Source organism: Ranitomeya variabilis, chromosome 1 (assembly GCF_051348905.1).
Source record: "Ranitomeya variabilis isolate aRanVar5 chromosome 1, aRanVar5.hap1, whole genome shotgun sequence".
NCBI lineage: Eukaryota > Metazoa > Chordata > Amphibia > Anura > Dendrobatidae > Ranitomeya > Ranitomeya variabilis.
Genome location: NC_135232.1, coordinates 190,006,507 through 190,021,161, shown reverse-complemented (window position 1 = coordinate 190,021,161; position 14,655 = coordinate 190,006,507).

Below are 14,655 nucleotides of genomic sequence, written 5' to 3'. Positions count from 1 at the left end.
CTGAATGAGTCCATGACAATGGCCATTCAGATCGATAGGCGTCTGCGGGAGCGCAAACCAGTGCACCATCTGGCGGTGTCCACTGAGAAGACGCCAGAAAGCATGCAGTGTGATAGAATTCTGTCCAGAAGCGAGCGGCAGAATTTTAGACGGAAAAATGGGTTGTGTTTCTATTGTGGGGATTCTACTCATGTTATATCAGCATGCTCTAAGCGTACTAAAAAGCTTGATAAATCCGTTTCCATTGGCACTTTACAGTCTAAATTTATTTTGTCTGTGACCCTGATTTGCTCTTTGTCATCTATTACTACTGACGCCTATATCGACTCTGGCGCCACTTTGAGTCTTATGGATTGGTCCTTTGCCAATCGTTGTGGGTATGATTTAGAGCCTTTGGAAACTCTTATTCCTCTGAAGGGGATTGACTCCACCCCATTGGCTAATAATAAACCACAATACTGGACACAAGTGACTATGTGTATTAATCCGGATCACCAGGAGACTATTCGTTTTCTAGTGCTGTATAATCTACATGAGGATTTGGTGCTGGGATTGCCATGGCTGCAGTCTCACAACCCAGTCCTTGACTGGAGAGCTATGTCTGTGTTGAGCTGGGGATGTAAGGGGACTCATGGGGACGTACCTTTGGTGTCCATTTCATCATCTATCCCCTCTGAAATCCCTGAGTTCCTGTCTGACTATCGTGACGTCTTTGAAGAACCCAAGCTTGGTTCACTACCTCCGCACCGTGAGTGCGATTGTGCTATAGATTTAATTCCGGGTAGTAAATACCCAAAGGGTCGTTTATTTAATCTGTCTGTGCCTGAACATACTGCTATGCGAGAATATATAAAGGAGTCCTTGGAAAAGGGACATATTCGTCCATCGTCATCTCCCTTAGGAGCCGGTTTTTTCTTTGTGTCAAAAAAAGACGGCTCTTTGAGACCATGTATTGATTATCGGCTTTTGAATAAAATCACGGTTAAATATCAATACCCATTGCCGTTGCTGACTGATTTGTTTGCTCGCATAAAGGGGGCCAAGTGGTTCTCTAAGATTGATCTCCGTGGGGCGTATAATTTGGTGCGGATCAGGCAGGGGGATGAGTGGAAAACCGCATTTAATACGCCCGAGGGCCACTTTGAGTATTTGGTGATGCCTTTTGGTCTTTCTAATGCCCCTTCAGTCTTCCAGTCCTTTATGCATGATATTTTCCGCGATTTTTTGGATAAATTTATGATAGTGTATCTGGATGATATTCTGATTTTTTCGGATGACTGGGACTCTCATGTCCGGCAAGTTAAGAGGGTTTTTCAGGTTTTGCGGTCTAATTCTCTGTGTGTCAAGGGTTCTAAGTGCGTTTTTGGGGTTCAGAGAATTTCCTTTTTGGGATATATTTTTTCTCCCTCTTCCATTGAGATGGATCCTGTCAAGGTTCAAGCTATTTGTGATTGGACGCAGCCCTCTTCTCTTAAAAGTCTTCAGAAATTTTTGGGCTTTGCCAACTTTTATCGTCGATTTATTTCTGGTTTTTCGGATGTCGTTAAGCCATTGACCGATTTGACTAGACAGGGTGCTGATGTTGCTAATTGGTCCCCTGATGCTGTGGAGGCCTTTCAGGAGCTTAAGCGCTGTTTTTCTTCTGCCCCTGTGTTGCGTCAGCCTGATGTGACTCTTCCTTTTCAGGTTGAGGTCGACGCTTCTGAGATCGGAGCTGGGGCAGTGTTGTCGCAGAAAAGTTCTGACTGCGCCGTGATGAGGCCTTGTGCCTTCTTTTCCCGTAAATTTTCGCCCGCTGAGCGGAATTATGATGTTGGGAATCGGGAGCTTTTGGCCATGAAGTGGGCGTTTGAGGAGTGGCGCCATTGGCTCGAGGGGGCCAGACATCAGGTGGTGGTATTGACTGACCACAAAAATTTGATTTATCTTGAGACCGCCAGGCGCCTGAATCCTAGACAGGCGCGCTGGTCATTATTTTTTTCTCGGTTTAATTTTGTGGTATCGTACCTACCAGGTTCTAAGAATGTTAAGGCGGATGCCCTTTCTAGGAGTTTTGAGCCTGATTCACCTGGCAACTCTGACCCCACAGGTATTCTTAAGGAGGGAGTTATCTTGTCAGCCGTTTCTCCAGACCTGCGGCGGGCCTTGCAGGAGTTTCAGGCGGATAGACCGGATCGTTGTCCGCCTGATAGGCTGTTTGTTCCTGATGATTGGTCCAGTAAAGTCATCTCTGAGGTGCATTCTTCTGCGTTGGCAGGTCATCCTGGAATTTTTGGTACCAGGGATTTGGTGGCAAGATCCTTCTGGTGGCCTTCCCTGTCACGAGATGTGCGAGGCTTTGTGCAGTCTTGTGACGTTTGTGCTCGGGCCAAGCCTTGTTGTTCTCGGGCTAGTGGATTATTGTTGCCCTTGCCTATTCCTAAGAGGCCTTGGACACACATCTCGATGGATTTTATTTCAGATCTGCCTGTTTCTCAGAAGATGTCTGTCATCTGGGTGGTGTGTGACCGTTTTTCTAAGATGGTTCATTTGGTTCCCCTGCCCAAATTGCCTTCTTCTTCCGAGTTGGTGCCCCTGTTTTTTCAAAATGTTGTTCGTTTGCATGGTATTCCTGAGAATATCGTTTCTGACAGAGGAACCCAATTTGTGTCTAGATTTTGGCGGGCATTTTGTGCTAGGATGGGCATAGATTTGTCTTTTTCGTCTGCTTTTCACCCTCAGACTAATGGCCAGACCGAGCGGACTAATCAGACCCTGGAGACATATCTGAGGTGTTTTGTGTCTGCTGACCAGGATGATTGGGTTGCTTTTTTGCCATTGGCGGAGTTCGCCCTCAATAATCGGGCCAGCTCTGCCACCTTGGTTTCCCCGTTTTTCTGTAATTCGGGGTTCCATCCTCGATTTTCCTCCGGTCAGATGGAATCCTCGGATTGTCCTGGAGTGGATGCGGTGGTGGAGAGATTGCATCATATCTGGGGGCAGGTGATGGACAATTTAAAGTTGTCCCAGGAGAAGACTCAGCTTTTTGCCAACCGTCACCGTCGTGTTGGTCCTCGGCTTTGTGTTGGAGATTTGGTGTGGTTGTCTTCTCGTTTTGTCCCTATGAGGGTCTCATCTCCTAAGTTTAAGCCTCGGTTCATCGGTCCGTATAAAATATTGGAGATTCTTAACCCTGTTTCCTTCCGTTTGGACCTCCCTGCATCCTTTTCTATTCATAACGTTTTTCATCGGTCGTTATTGCGCAGGTATGAGGCACCGGTTGTGCCTTCCGTTGAGCCTCCTGCTCCGGTGTTGGTTGAGGGTGAGTTGGAGTACGTTGTGGAAAAAATCCTAGACTCCCGTGTTTCCAGACGGAGACTCCAGTATCTGGTCAAGTGGAAGGGATATGGCCAGGAGGATAATTCTTGGGTCACTGCATCTGATGTTCATGCCTCTGATCTGGTTCGTGCCTTTCATAGGGCCCATCCTGATCGCCCTGGTGGTTCTGGTGAGGGTTCGGTGCCCCCTCCTTGAGGGGGGGGTACTGTTGTGAATTTGGATTCTGGGCTCCCCCGGTGGCTACTGGTGGAATTGAACTTGTGACATCATCTTCCCTGTTCACCTGTTCTGATTAGATCTGGGTGTCGCTATATAACCTGGCTTCTCTGTTAGATGCTTGCCGGTCAACAATGTTATCAGAAGCCTCTCTGTGCTTGTTCCTGCTCCCAGACATCTACTAGATAAGTTGGACATTCGTCCATGTTTTGTTTTTGTATTTTGGTTCCAGTTCACAGCTGCAGTTTCGTTACTGTGTCTGGAAAGCTCTTGTTGATCAGGAATTGCCACTCTGGTATTATGAGTTAATGCCAGAGTCCTAAAGTAATTTCTGGATGTGTTTTGTTAGGGTTTTCTACTGACCATGAAAGTATGCTTTCTGTCTTCTGCTATCTAGAAAGCGGACCTCAAATTTGCTAAAACTATTTTCCTGCTGCGTTTGTTGTTTCATCTCATATCACCGCCAATATATGTGGGGGGCCTCTGTCTCCTTTTTGGGCATTTCTCTAGAGGTGAGTCAGGTCTTATATTTCCCTCTGCTAGCATTATTTAGTTCTCCGGCCGGCGCTGGGCATATAGGGATAAAAAGTAGGACATGCTACCTGGCTACTTCTAGATGATGCGGTAGGTTTAGTTCATGGTCAGTATAGTTACATCTTCCAAGAGCTTGTTCCTATAGAGGCTTATGCTAGTTCTCTGGCCATGGAGATCATGACACTCTGCACCGTTTTTGTGATCGTCCTGTCCTCGCTGTTTGGGGAACTTGTCCTGGGAAATATAGACAAAAAGAAGAAATAAAGTCAATCTGCACCACTGCACCTTCCAGATACTAGACCAATAAATCTCACATACACAAATTTAGTGCTTTATCGCCACAAAGTAACAGGTGCTCCATCCAGAAAAAAGCATGCAATATCCAACTATAAAAAAAAGGGATGGCACTCACCGTCCTAAAATCCAAACTTTATTGTGACATAAAAGTCTTCAGCAGGGGAGCAATGTGAACAAAGAGTGGACGGCCTTTTTGCGATGCCGCGCAGTGACCGGAAAATGGCGGTGCCGTACTAGTACTGCGGCTGGCACAAATGCAGTTCCCGCAGCGCAGTACTAGTATGGTGCATGTCGCGAAGGGGTTAATGACCACTGTCACCTTATGAGGTAATAACTCTGGAACACTTCAACAGATCCTACTGATTCTGAGAATTTTTTTTCGTGACATATTGTACATCATGATAGTGATTTTCTTCAATATGACTTCCGTTTATTTATGAAAAAAATGAACTTTTGCTAAATTTTTGAGAATTTTGCAATTTTCAAAATTTTTTTTTTATGCACTTAAACTAGAGAGTTATATCACATAAAATAGTTAGTAAATAATATTTATCACATGTCTACTTTAAATCAACACAATTTTTTAATCATCATTTTTTTTTGTTAGGAAGTTAGAAGGGTTAAAACTTGACCAGCGATTTATCATTTTTACAACATTTACAAAACATTATTTTAGAGACCACATCACATTTAAAGTGACTTTGAGGGGCCTATTTGACAGAAAATACCCAAAAGTGACACAATTCTAAAAACTGAATCTCTCAAGGCGATCAAAACTGCATTCAAGAAGTTTATTAACCCTTTAGGTGCTTCACAGGAAGTTTTGAAATGTGGAAGGAAAAAATTAACACAAAAATGTTAATTCAGAACCCAATTTTTTTTATTTTTGCAAAGGCAACAGGAAAAAATGGACCACAAAATTTGTTGTGCAATTTCCATTGAGTACTCCGATACCCGGGGCAGGGCTTGGAAGGTAAGAAGTGCCATTTTACTTTTTTAATGCAAAATTGCCGGAATAATTAGCAGACGCCATGTCACGTTTGGAGTGCCTAAACAGTGCAACCCCCCCACAAGTGAACCCATTTTGGAAACTAGACCCCTCATGAGCTAATCTAGATGTGTGTTGAGCACTTTGAACCCCGAGTTGCTTCACAGAAGCTTAAAACAGTGAGCAGTGAAAATAAAAAGATCACATTTTCCCCACAAAAATGTTTTTCAGCCCCAAATTTTGCATTTTCGCAAGGGTAACAGGAGAAATTGCACAATAAAATTTGTTGAGCAATTTATCCTTAACCCCTTAAACCCGAGGGTGGTTTGCACGTTAATGACCGGGCCAATTTTTACAATTCTGACCACTGTCCCTTTATGAGGTTATAACTCTGGAACGCTTAAACGGATCTTGGTGATTCTGACAACAATTTCTCGTGACATATTGTACTTCATGACAGTGATAAAATTTCTTCGATATAACTTGCGTTTATTTGTGAAAAAAACGGAAATCTGGCGAAAATTTTGAAAATTTCGCAATTTTCCAACTTTGAATTTTTATGCCTTTAAATCACAGATATGTCACACAAAATACTTAATAAGTAACATTTCCCACATGTGTACTTTACATCAGCACAATTTTGGAACCAAAATTTTTTTTTGTTAGGGAGTTATAAGGGTTAAAAGTTGACCAGCAATTTCTCATTTTTACAACACCATTTTTTTTTAGGGACCACATCTCTTTTGAAGTCATTTTGAGGGGTCTATATGATAGAAAATACCCAAGTGTGACACCATTCTAAAAACTGCACCCCTCAAGGTGCTCAACACCACATTCAAGAAGTTTATTAACCCTTCAGGTGTTTCACAGGAATTTTTGAAATGTTTAAATAAAAATGAACATTTAACTTTTTTCACACAAAATTAATTTCAGCTCCAATTCTCCAGTTTTATTTTACCAAGGGTAACAGGAGAAAATGGACCACAAAAGTTGTTGTACAATTTGTCCTGTGTATGCTGATACCCCATATGTGGGGGTAAACCACTGTTTGGGCGCATGGCAGAGCTCGGAACGGAAGGAGCGCCATTTGACTTTTCAATGCAAAATTGACTGGAATTGAGATGGGACGCCATGCTGCGTTTGGAGAGCCTCTGATGTGCCTAAACATTGAAACCCCCCACAAGTGACACCATTTTGGAAAGTGGACCCCTTAAGGAACTTATCTAGATGTGTGGTGAGCACTTTGACCCACCAAGTGCTTCACAGAAGTTTATAATGCAGAGCCGTGAAAATAAAAATTCTTTTTTTTTTCACAAAAATGATCTTTTCGCCCCAAATTTTTTATTTTTCCAAGGGTAAGAGAAGAAATTGGACCCCAACAGTTGTTGTGCAATTTGTCCTGAGTACGCTGATACCCGATATGTGGGGGTAAACGACTGGGCACATGGCAGAGCTCGGAAGGGAAGGAGCGCCATTTGACTTTTCAATGCAAAATTGACTGGAATTGAGATGGGACACCATGTCGCGTTTGGAGAGCCCCTGATGTGCCTAAACATTAAAACCCCCCACAAGTGACACCATTTTGGAAAGTAGACTCCCTAAGGAACTTATCTAGATGTGTTTTGAGAGCTTTGAACCCCCAAGTGTTTCACTACAGTTTATAACGCAGAGCCGTGAAAATAAAAATTCTTTTTTTTTCACAAAAATTATTTTTTAGCCCCCAGTTTTGTATTTTCACAAGGGTAACAGGATAAATTGGACCCCAAAAGTTGTTGTCCATTTTGTCCTGAGTACGCCGATACCCGATATGTGGGTGGGAACCACCGTTTGGGCGCATGACAGAGCTCGGAAGGGAAGGAGCGCCATTTGGAATGCAGACTTAGATGGATTGGTCTGCAGGCGTTACATTGCATTTGCAGAGCCCCTGATGTACCCAAACAGTAGAAATACCCCACAAGTGACCCCATATTGGAAACTAGACCTCCCAAGGAACTTATCTAGATGTGTTGTGAGAACTTTGAACCCCCAAGTGTTTCACTACAGTTTATAACGCAGAGCCGTGAAAAAATTTTTTTCCACAAAAATTATTTTTTAGCTCCCAGTTTTGTATTTTCCCAAGGGTAACAGTTGAAAATGGACCGCAAAAGTCATTGTCCAATTTGTCCTGAGTACGCTGATACCCCATATGTGGGGGGGAACCACTGTTTGGGCACATGGCAGAGCTCGGAAGGGAAGGAGCGCCATTTGGAATGCAGACTTAGATGGATTGGTCTGCAGGCGTCACGTTGCATTTGCAGAGCCCCTGATGTACCTAAACAGTAGAACCCCCCCACAAGTGACCCCATATTGGAAACTAGACCTCCCAAGGAACTTATCTAGATGTGTTGTGAGAACTTTGAACCCCCAAGTGTTTCGCTACAGTTTACAACGCAGAGCCGTGAAAATAAAAAATATTTTTTTTTCCACAAAAATGATTTTAAGCCCCCAAATTTTTATTTTCCCAAGGGTAACAAGAGAACTTGGACCGCAAAAGTTGTCCAATTTGTCCCAAGTACGCTTATACCCCATATGTTGGGGTAAACCCCTGTTTGGGCGCACAGGAGAGCTCGGAAGGGAAGGAGCACTGTTTTACTTTTTCAACACAGAATTGGCTGGAATTGAGATCGGACGCCATGTCGCATTTGGAGAGCCCCTGATGTGCCTAAACAGTGGAAACTCCCCAATTCTAACTGAAACCCTAATCCAAACATGCCCCTAACCCTAATCCCAATCGTAACCCTAACCACACTCCTAACCCTGACACATCCCTAACTCTAATCCCAACCCTAATCCCAACCGTAAATGTAATCCAAACCCTAACCCTATCTTAAGCCCCAACCCTAACCCTAACTTTAGCCCTAACCCTAACTTAAGCCCTAACCCTAACCATAACTTTAGCCCCAACCCCAACCCTAACCCTAGCCCTAACTCTAACCCTAGCTCTAACCCTAACCCTAGCTCTAACCCTAACTCTAGCCCTAACCCTAACCATAGCTCTAACCCTAACCCTAGCTCTAACCCTAGCCCTAACCCTAGCCCTAACCCTAACCCTAGCTTTAACCCTAGCCCTAACCCTAGCCCTAACGGGAAAATGGAAATAAATACATTTTTTTTTATTTTATTATTTTTCCCTAACTAAGGGGGTGATGAATGGGCATTTGATTTACTTTTATATCGTTTTTATAGCGGATTTTTATGATTGGCAGCTGTCACACACTAAAAGACACTTTTTATAGCAAAAAAGTTTTTGCGTCTCCACATTTTGAGAGCTATAATTTTTCCATATTTTGGTCCACAGAGTCATGTGAGGTCTTGTTTTTTGCGGGACGAGTTGACGTTTTTATTGGTAACATTTTTGGGCACGTGACATTTTTTGATCGCTTTTTATTCCGATTTTTGTGAGGCAGAATGACCAAAAGCCAGCTATTCATGAATTTCTTTTGGGGGGGGCGTTTATACCATTCCGCGTTTGATAAAATGGATAAAGCAGTTTTATTCTTTGGGTCAGTACGATTACAGCGATACCTAATTTATATCATTTTTTTATGTTTTGGCGCTTTTATATGATAAAAACTATTTTATAGAAAAAATAATTATTTTGGCATCGCTTTATTCTGAGGACTATAACTTTTTTATTTTTTCACTGATGATGCTGTATTGTGGCTCGTTTTTTGCGGGACAAGATGATGTTTTCAGCGGTACCATGGTTATTTATATCTGTCTTTTTGATTGCGTGTTATTCCACTTTTTGTTTGGCGGTCTGATAATAAAGCGTTGTTTTTTGCCTCTTTTTTTTTTTTTTTTTTTTACGGTGTTCACTGAAGGGGTTATCTAGTGTGACAGTATTATAGGTCGGGTCATTACAGATGTGGTGATACTAAATATGTGTACTTGTATTGTTTTTTTTTTATTTAGATAAAGAAATGTATTTATGGGAATAATATTTTTTTTTTCTTTATTTAGGATTTTTTTTTTTTTTTTACACATGTGGAAATTTTTTTTTTTAACTTTTTACTTTGTCCCAGGGGGGAACATCACAGATCGCTGATCTGACAGTTTGCACAGCACTCTGTCAGATTAGCGATCTGACTTACAGCGCTGCAGACTTACCAGCGCCTGCTCTGAGCAGGCGCTTGGTAAGACACCTCCCTGCAGGACCTGAAAGTAGCCCCGCGGCCATTTTGGATCTGGGGCCTGCAGGGAGAGGAGGTAAGAGATGCTCGGAGCAATGCGATCACATCGCGTTGCTCCGAGGGTCTCAAGGAAGCCCGCAGGGAGCCCCCTCCCTGCGCAATGCTTCTCTACACCGCCGGAACACTGCGATCATGTTTGATCGCAGTGTGCCAGGGGTTAATGTGCCGGGGGTGGTCCATGACCGCTATCGTCACTGACCGTACTATCCCGTCACTGGGAATTAAGTCCCAGGTCACCTTGACGGGATAGTGCGTCATATGGGATTAAGGAGTTAATATAACTCTTATACAAGAGGCATCCTGGAAAATCCCTCCTTAAATTACCCTATTTTGGAAATAATATCCTTTGGAAATTTATCTACGGGTGTAGTGACTATTTTGACTCCATAGGTGTTTTCCAGAAACAAGCATCAGTTGATGTTGTTGAGTGAAAATTGAAAACTGATGATGTAGTGCCTGTACATTGTGCCCAGCTTATGCACCCGTAAATTGGGCGTGCTCTCATTGCTACATAAATGCCAACATGTGGACACTGTGGTTTAGCCACACTGTGGGGCTCAGAAGGTAGAGGGGTATTTGGATTTAGGAGCACAGAATTTGTTTAATTCTTTTGGAGGAAGGGGGAGATGCCATTTTGCTTTTCCAGAGCCTTTCTACTGCCAGTAATATTAAGCCACCTATATTTCTGTTAATAGATGATGCACCTGAGTGTGTCTTGCTTTTTTTTGTAGATTGAGTAGATGAAACCCACAAGGGGTCCATTCACTATAATGAGGCAGCAGAGTTACTCTGGACTTCGCCTGGCCTCTGTTCAGCAGTGTCCTTTTTTTCACAGATGCCGAAAACTGTGGCTGAAGGCACTTTTATGCACTCCTAATAAAAAGACAGACACCACTCGATCACTGGTCAGACAGTGTCCACAGTGCCAATTCTGCTTCATAGGGAATGTTCAGTCAGAATCAGGTATTTCAGAGATTTACATGGAAACCCCGGTGTAAGAGCTCAGAGCGCAGGATAAATATGTGTCGAGCCTTACTGCGATCTTTGGGAGGCAGTATGAACAAATCAACAGCAGGTGAAGAATTGGTTTTATGTATTTTTTACGCCATTCCTGTTGCAATATAAATTATTAGACAACTTTATTTTAAAAGATAAAGAGAGTTGGAAACTTCGGTATTCAAATGCAGGAATTTTATTAGCAGTAAGCCAAAACTATATACTGTTTATCAGACCCAAAATAATTCAGATATACATCAATCAACTTTTCGGCTAATCATGGCCTTTTTCAAGATATAGCTGTATACAGAAAAAACATGAAAGTATTAATTCAAATTACACAAATAGAATAAGTCATAAAATTGAATTACATTAACATATAATACTAGACTGTGGCCCGATTCTAATGCATCGGGTATTCTAGAATATGCATGTCCCCGTAGTATATGGACAACGATGATTCCAGAATTCGCGGCAGACTGTGCCCGTCGCTGATTGGTCGAGGCAACCTTTATGACATCATCGTCGCCATGGCAACCATTATGACATCTACGTCGATACTGTGCCCGTCGCTGATTGGTCGAGGCGAATTCGCGGCAGACTGTGCCCGTCGCTGATTGGTCGAGGCAACCTTTATGACATCATCGTCGCCATGCTGTGCCCGTCGCATGAAAAACAGAGGAGGATTAGAACAAAAATCCTCTGCTTACATTATAAACGTCTGGTAATTATAGTTCCGGGAGAAAAACTACTACAGGTGCATCTCACAAAATTAGAATATCATCAAAATGTTAATTTATTTCAGTTCTTCAATACAAAAAGTGAAACTCATATATTATATAAAGTCATTACAAACAGAGTGATCTATTTCAAGTGTTTATTTCTGTTAATGATGATTATGGCTTACAGCCAATGAAAACCCAGAAGTCATTTTAGCAGTACGTTAGAATAATTAACAAAAACACCTGCAAAGGCTTCCTAAGCATTTAAAAGGTCACTTAGTCTGTTTCAGGAGGCTCCACAATCATGGGGAAGACTGCTGACTTGACAGAAGACCAGAAGGCAATCATTGACACACTCCACAAGGAAAGTAAATTTTGCATTTCATTTGGAAATCAAGGTCCCAGAATCTGTAGGAAGAATGGAGAGACACACAAACCAAGCTGCTTGAGGTCTAATGTGAAGTTTCCATAATCCGTGATGGTTTGGGGAGCCATGTCATCTGTTGGCGTTGGTCCACTGTGTTTTATCAAGACCAAAGTCAACGCAATCCTCTACAAGGAAATTTTAGAGCACTTCATGTTTCTCTCTGCCGACAAGCTTTTTGGAGATGGAAAGGTAATTCTCCAGCATGACTTGTCACCTGTCCACACTGCCAAAAGTACCAGTACCTGGTTTAAAAACAACAGTATCACTGCGCTTGATTGGCCAGCAAACTCGCCTGACCTTAACACCTTAGAGAATCTATGGTATATTGTCAAGAGGTTGACAATGCAGATGAGCTGAAGGCTGCTTCCAAAGCAACGTGGGCTTCCATAACACTTCAGCAGTGCCACAGGCTGATCGCCTCCATGCCATGCCACATTGATGCAATAATTGATGTAAAAGGAGCCTCGACCAAGTATTGAGTGCGTTTACTAAACATATTTTTCAGTTGGCCACCATTTCGGATTTTAAAATCATTTTTCAAGCTGTGTTATAAAGTTTTCTAATTTACTGAGATAATGACTTTTAGGTTTTCATTGTCTGTAAGCCATAATCATCAACATAAACAGAAATAAACACTTGAAATGGATCTCTCTGTTTGTAATGACTCTTTATAATATTTGAGTTTCCCATTTTGTATTGAAGAACTGAAATAAGTTAACTTTTGGATGGTATTCTAATTTTGAGAGATGCACCTGTATATGGATGTGAAGATGTCATGATATAAGAAGAAAACAACAAATTTTATGTTATCTAGACTTTTGCACCAAAGGTATAGTATTAGATGAAACAAATAAATTTATAGAAATAAATAGATTTGTGGAAAGTGCAAGAGATCAAAAGGAGGGAAGAATGTGAACAAAATTTATATAAATAAAGCTCTAGTATATATAAAAAGAAGCCTGGTACATATAATATTGTGGAAAAACCTATATATATGAATAACAAATTTATGACTATTCACCTGAAAAGAGTAATTGGGTGCAGGAATGCAGTTTCAAGGTGCCGTAGTGCTGTGCCACAGCAGATACATCTTTTCTATGGGTCTTTAGGTTCTGTTATCCTGGCTGTAGCTTTATATTCTTTCCCCCTGCTGGTATTTCTTCTGGTGAAATCATTTGGATGTCCACCCATTTTGCTGTACTTTAAAACCAGTCAGTGAAATTCTAGCAAGGATTTATCTCTTTGCTGTTTTTGTTCTTTACTCTGCACCTATCTTCCATCACTTTTTAGAAAGTAGGCAGCATGTTATCTATCACTACGCACTTCATGCTTTATTTTGTACTTTGTGGTTTATATTACTCACTCTAGGATCTTTTTCTTTTTCAGCACACTTTCCCTTTTGTAGGTAATTTACAGTCTGCTCTGCCCTCCAGTTCTTTGAAGCACTCAATGGCATTTCAGGCACAGGTCCAAGTTGCAATCATTCTACACTGTGGTTAGGGCTATGTCAGCTCATGCAGGATCCACTGGGGACAGCGGGGTGAGGATCTCAAGTCTGTACAGGAACCAGCACGGTCAGTTGCAGTTTTTTAGCTTTACTTATTTCCACAAGTGAGTTGCTACCCTAGCATTTCAAATGGTTTGACAATCTTTTCAATAACAAAAGTGCTAGGTAGATGGGTACATATACAGGAAGCAAAATGTGACACCAGGCAGCAGTGTTGGTATGGTGTATATGGCTGGAAAATTGGACTAGTAAAACAATTTTTTTCAATGAAATTCTATCCCTTTGCCAATAATGAAAAAACAAACAAAAAAGCAACAAGAAAATGCTAGTTAGATTTGTAGCGCCCCCACTGCCGCAGGGCCGAGGGGTACCCGGTACCGGGCCTCTGAGTCTCTGCTCTGGGGTTGTCACGGTGGCTAGGCCCCGGTCTGTGACCCTGCCGAGGGGCGCACAGTGAATGATGTGACGGATGTAGATGGTGCGGTGCAGTAAATAACGAGGACACCAGGTTGCAGTCTCTTTACCTCTTTACTGAAGGTTTTAGAGACCTCAGTCCAGAGCGCTGTCCACCGAGCTGTCAGAGACCGGCCGGTCCAAAGGCATATCAGGAGTTCTCTTTACAGGTGGGAATCAGTGTCTACCTTCTAGCGCTGGGTGTTGTAGTCCTTCCCTGCTGAGCTCCCGGGATAGTCCTCACAACTGAATCTGTCTGTCTCTGATGTTCGTTCTCTCCGTCCCCCAGGTGATATGGTAGGACGCACCCGTATGACGGGGTAGGCCTGGAGTTCTTCCGGGACCCTAGAGTCGCCCCTCTCCCACAGCTGCCTCCGTTGTCTGCTTAGGTGATTTGTGTGAGACAGCCAACCTATAATTGGCTGCCCTGCCGTGGTTTGCAGTAGTACTTAGAGTCTCTTACTTGCTCGGCGTTCCGGCCACCGACTGTTTGCGCCTCAGAAGGATGTTGCCTCGGTCTAACAGCACGACTCCTTCTGGTCCTAATCCCTCTTTACTGTATTCCCGTTGTTCACTGGTTAGTTCTGCTCTTAGGAGTCTGCCAGGATCCCATCCCTGACAGGTCCTCTCACCAGCTCTTCCCAGTTACTTCTCTCTGTCTTCCTGTCCAACCCCCAGTTTTACCAGAGTGTGAGGAGTGGCCTACTAGATAGGACCACCCCCCCTGGTGGCCGGAGTGTGAAGTGTAGTGAGGTGTTACCTGATCAGAGAAACTCCTTTAGTGCAATCAGACGTACCATAGCTCCCCATAGTGGCGGAGCCACAGTACTGCAACGACCAGGACTCTGGGGCGCTGCAGGTACACCTCAAAAAGCCATCAGCAACAGGCTGCTGCATTGGAGTAAGCTGTACAGATGTAAAATGGATATGCAAAAAACATTGTTATTGACCCACGCACTTTGGGA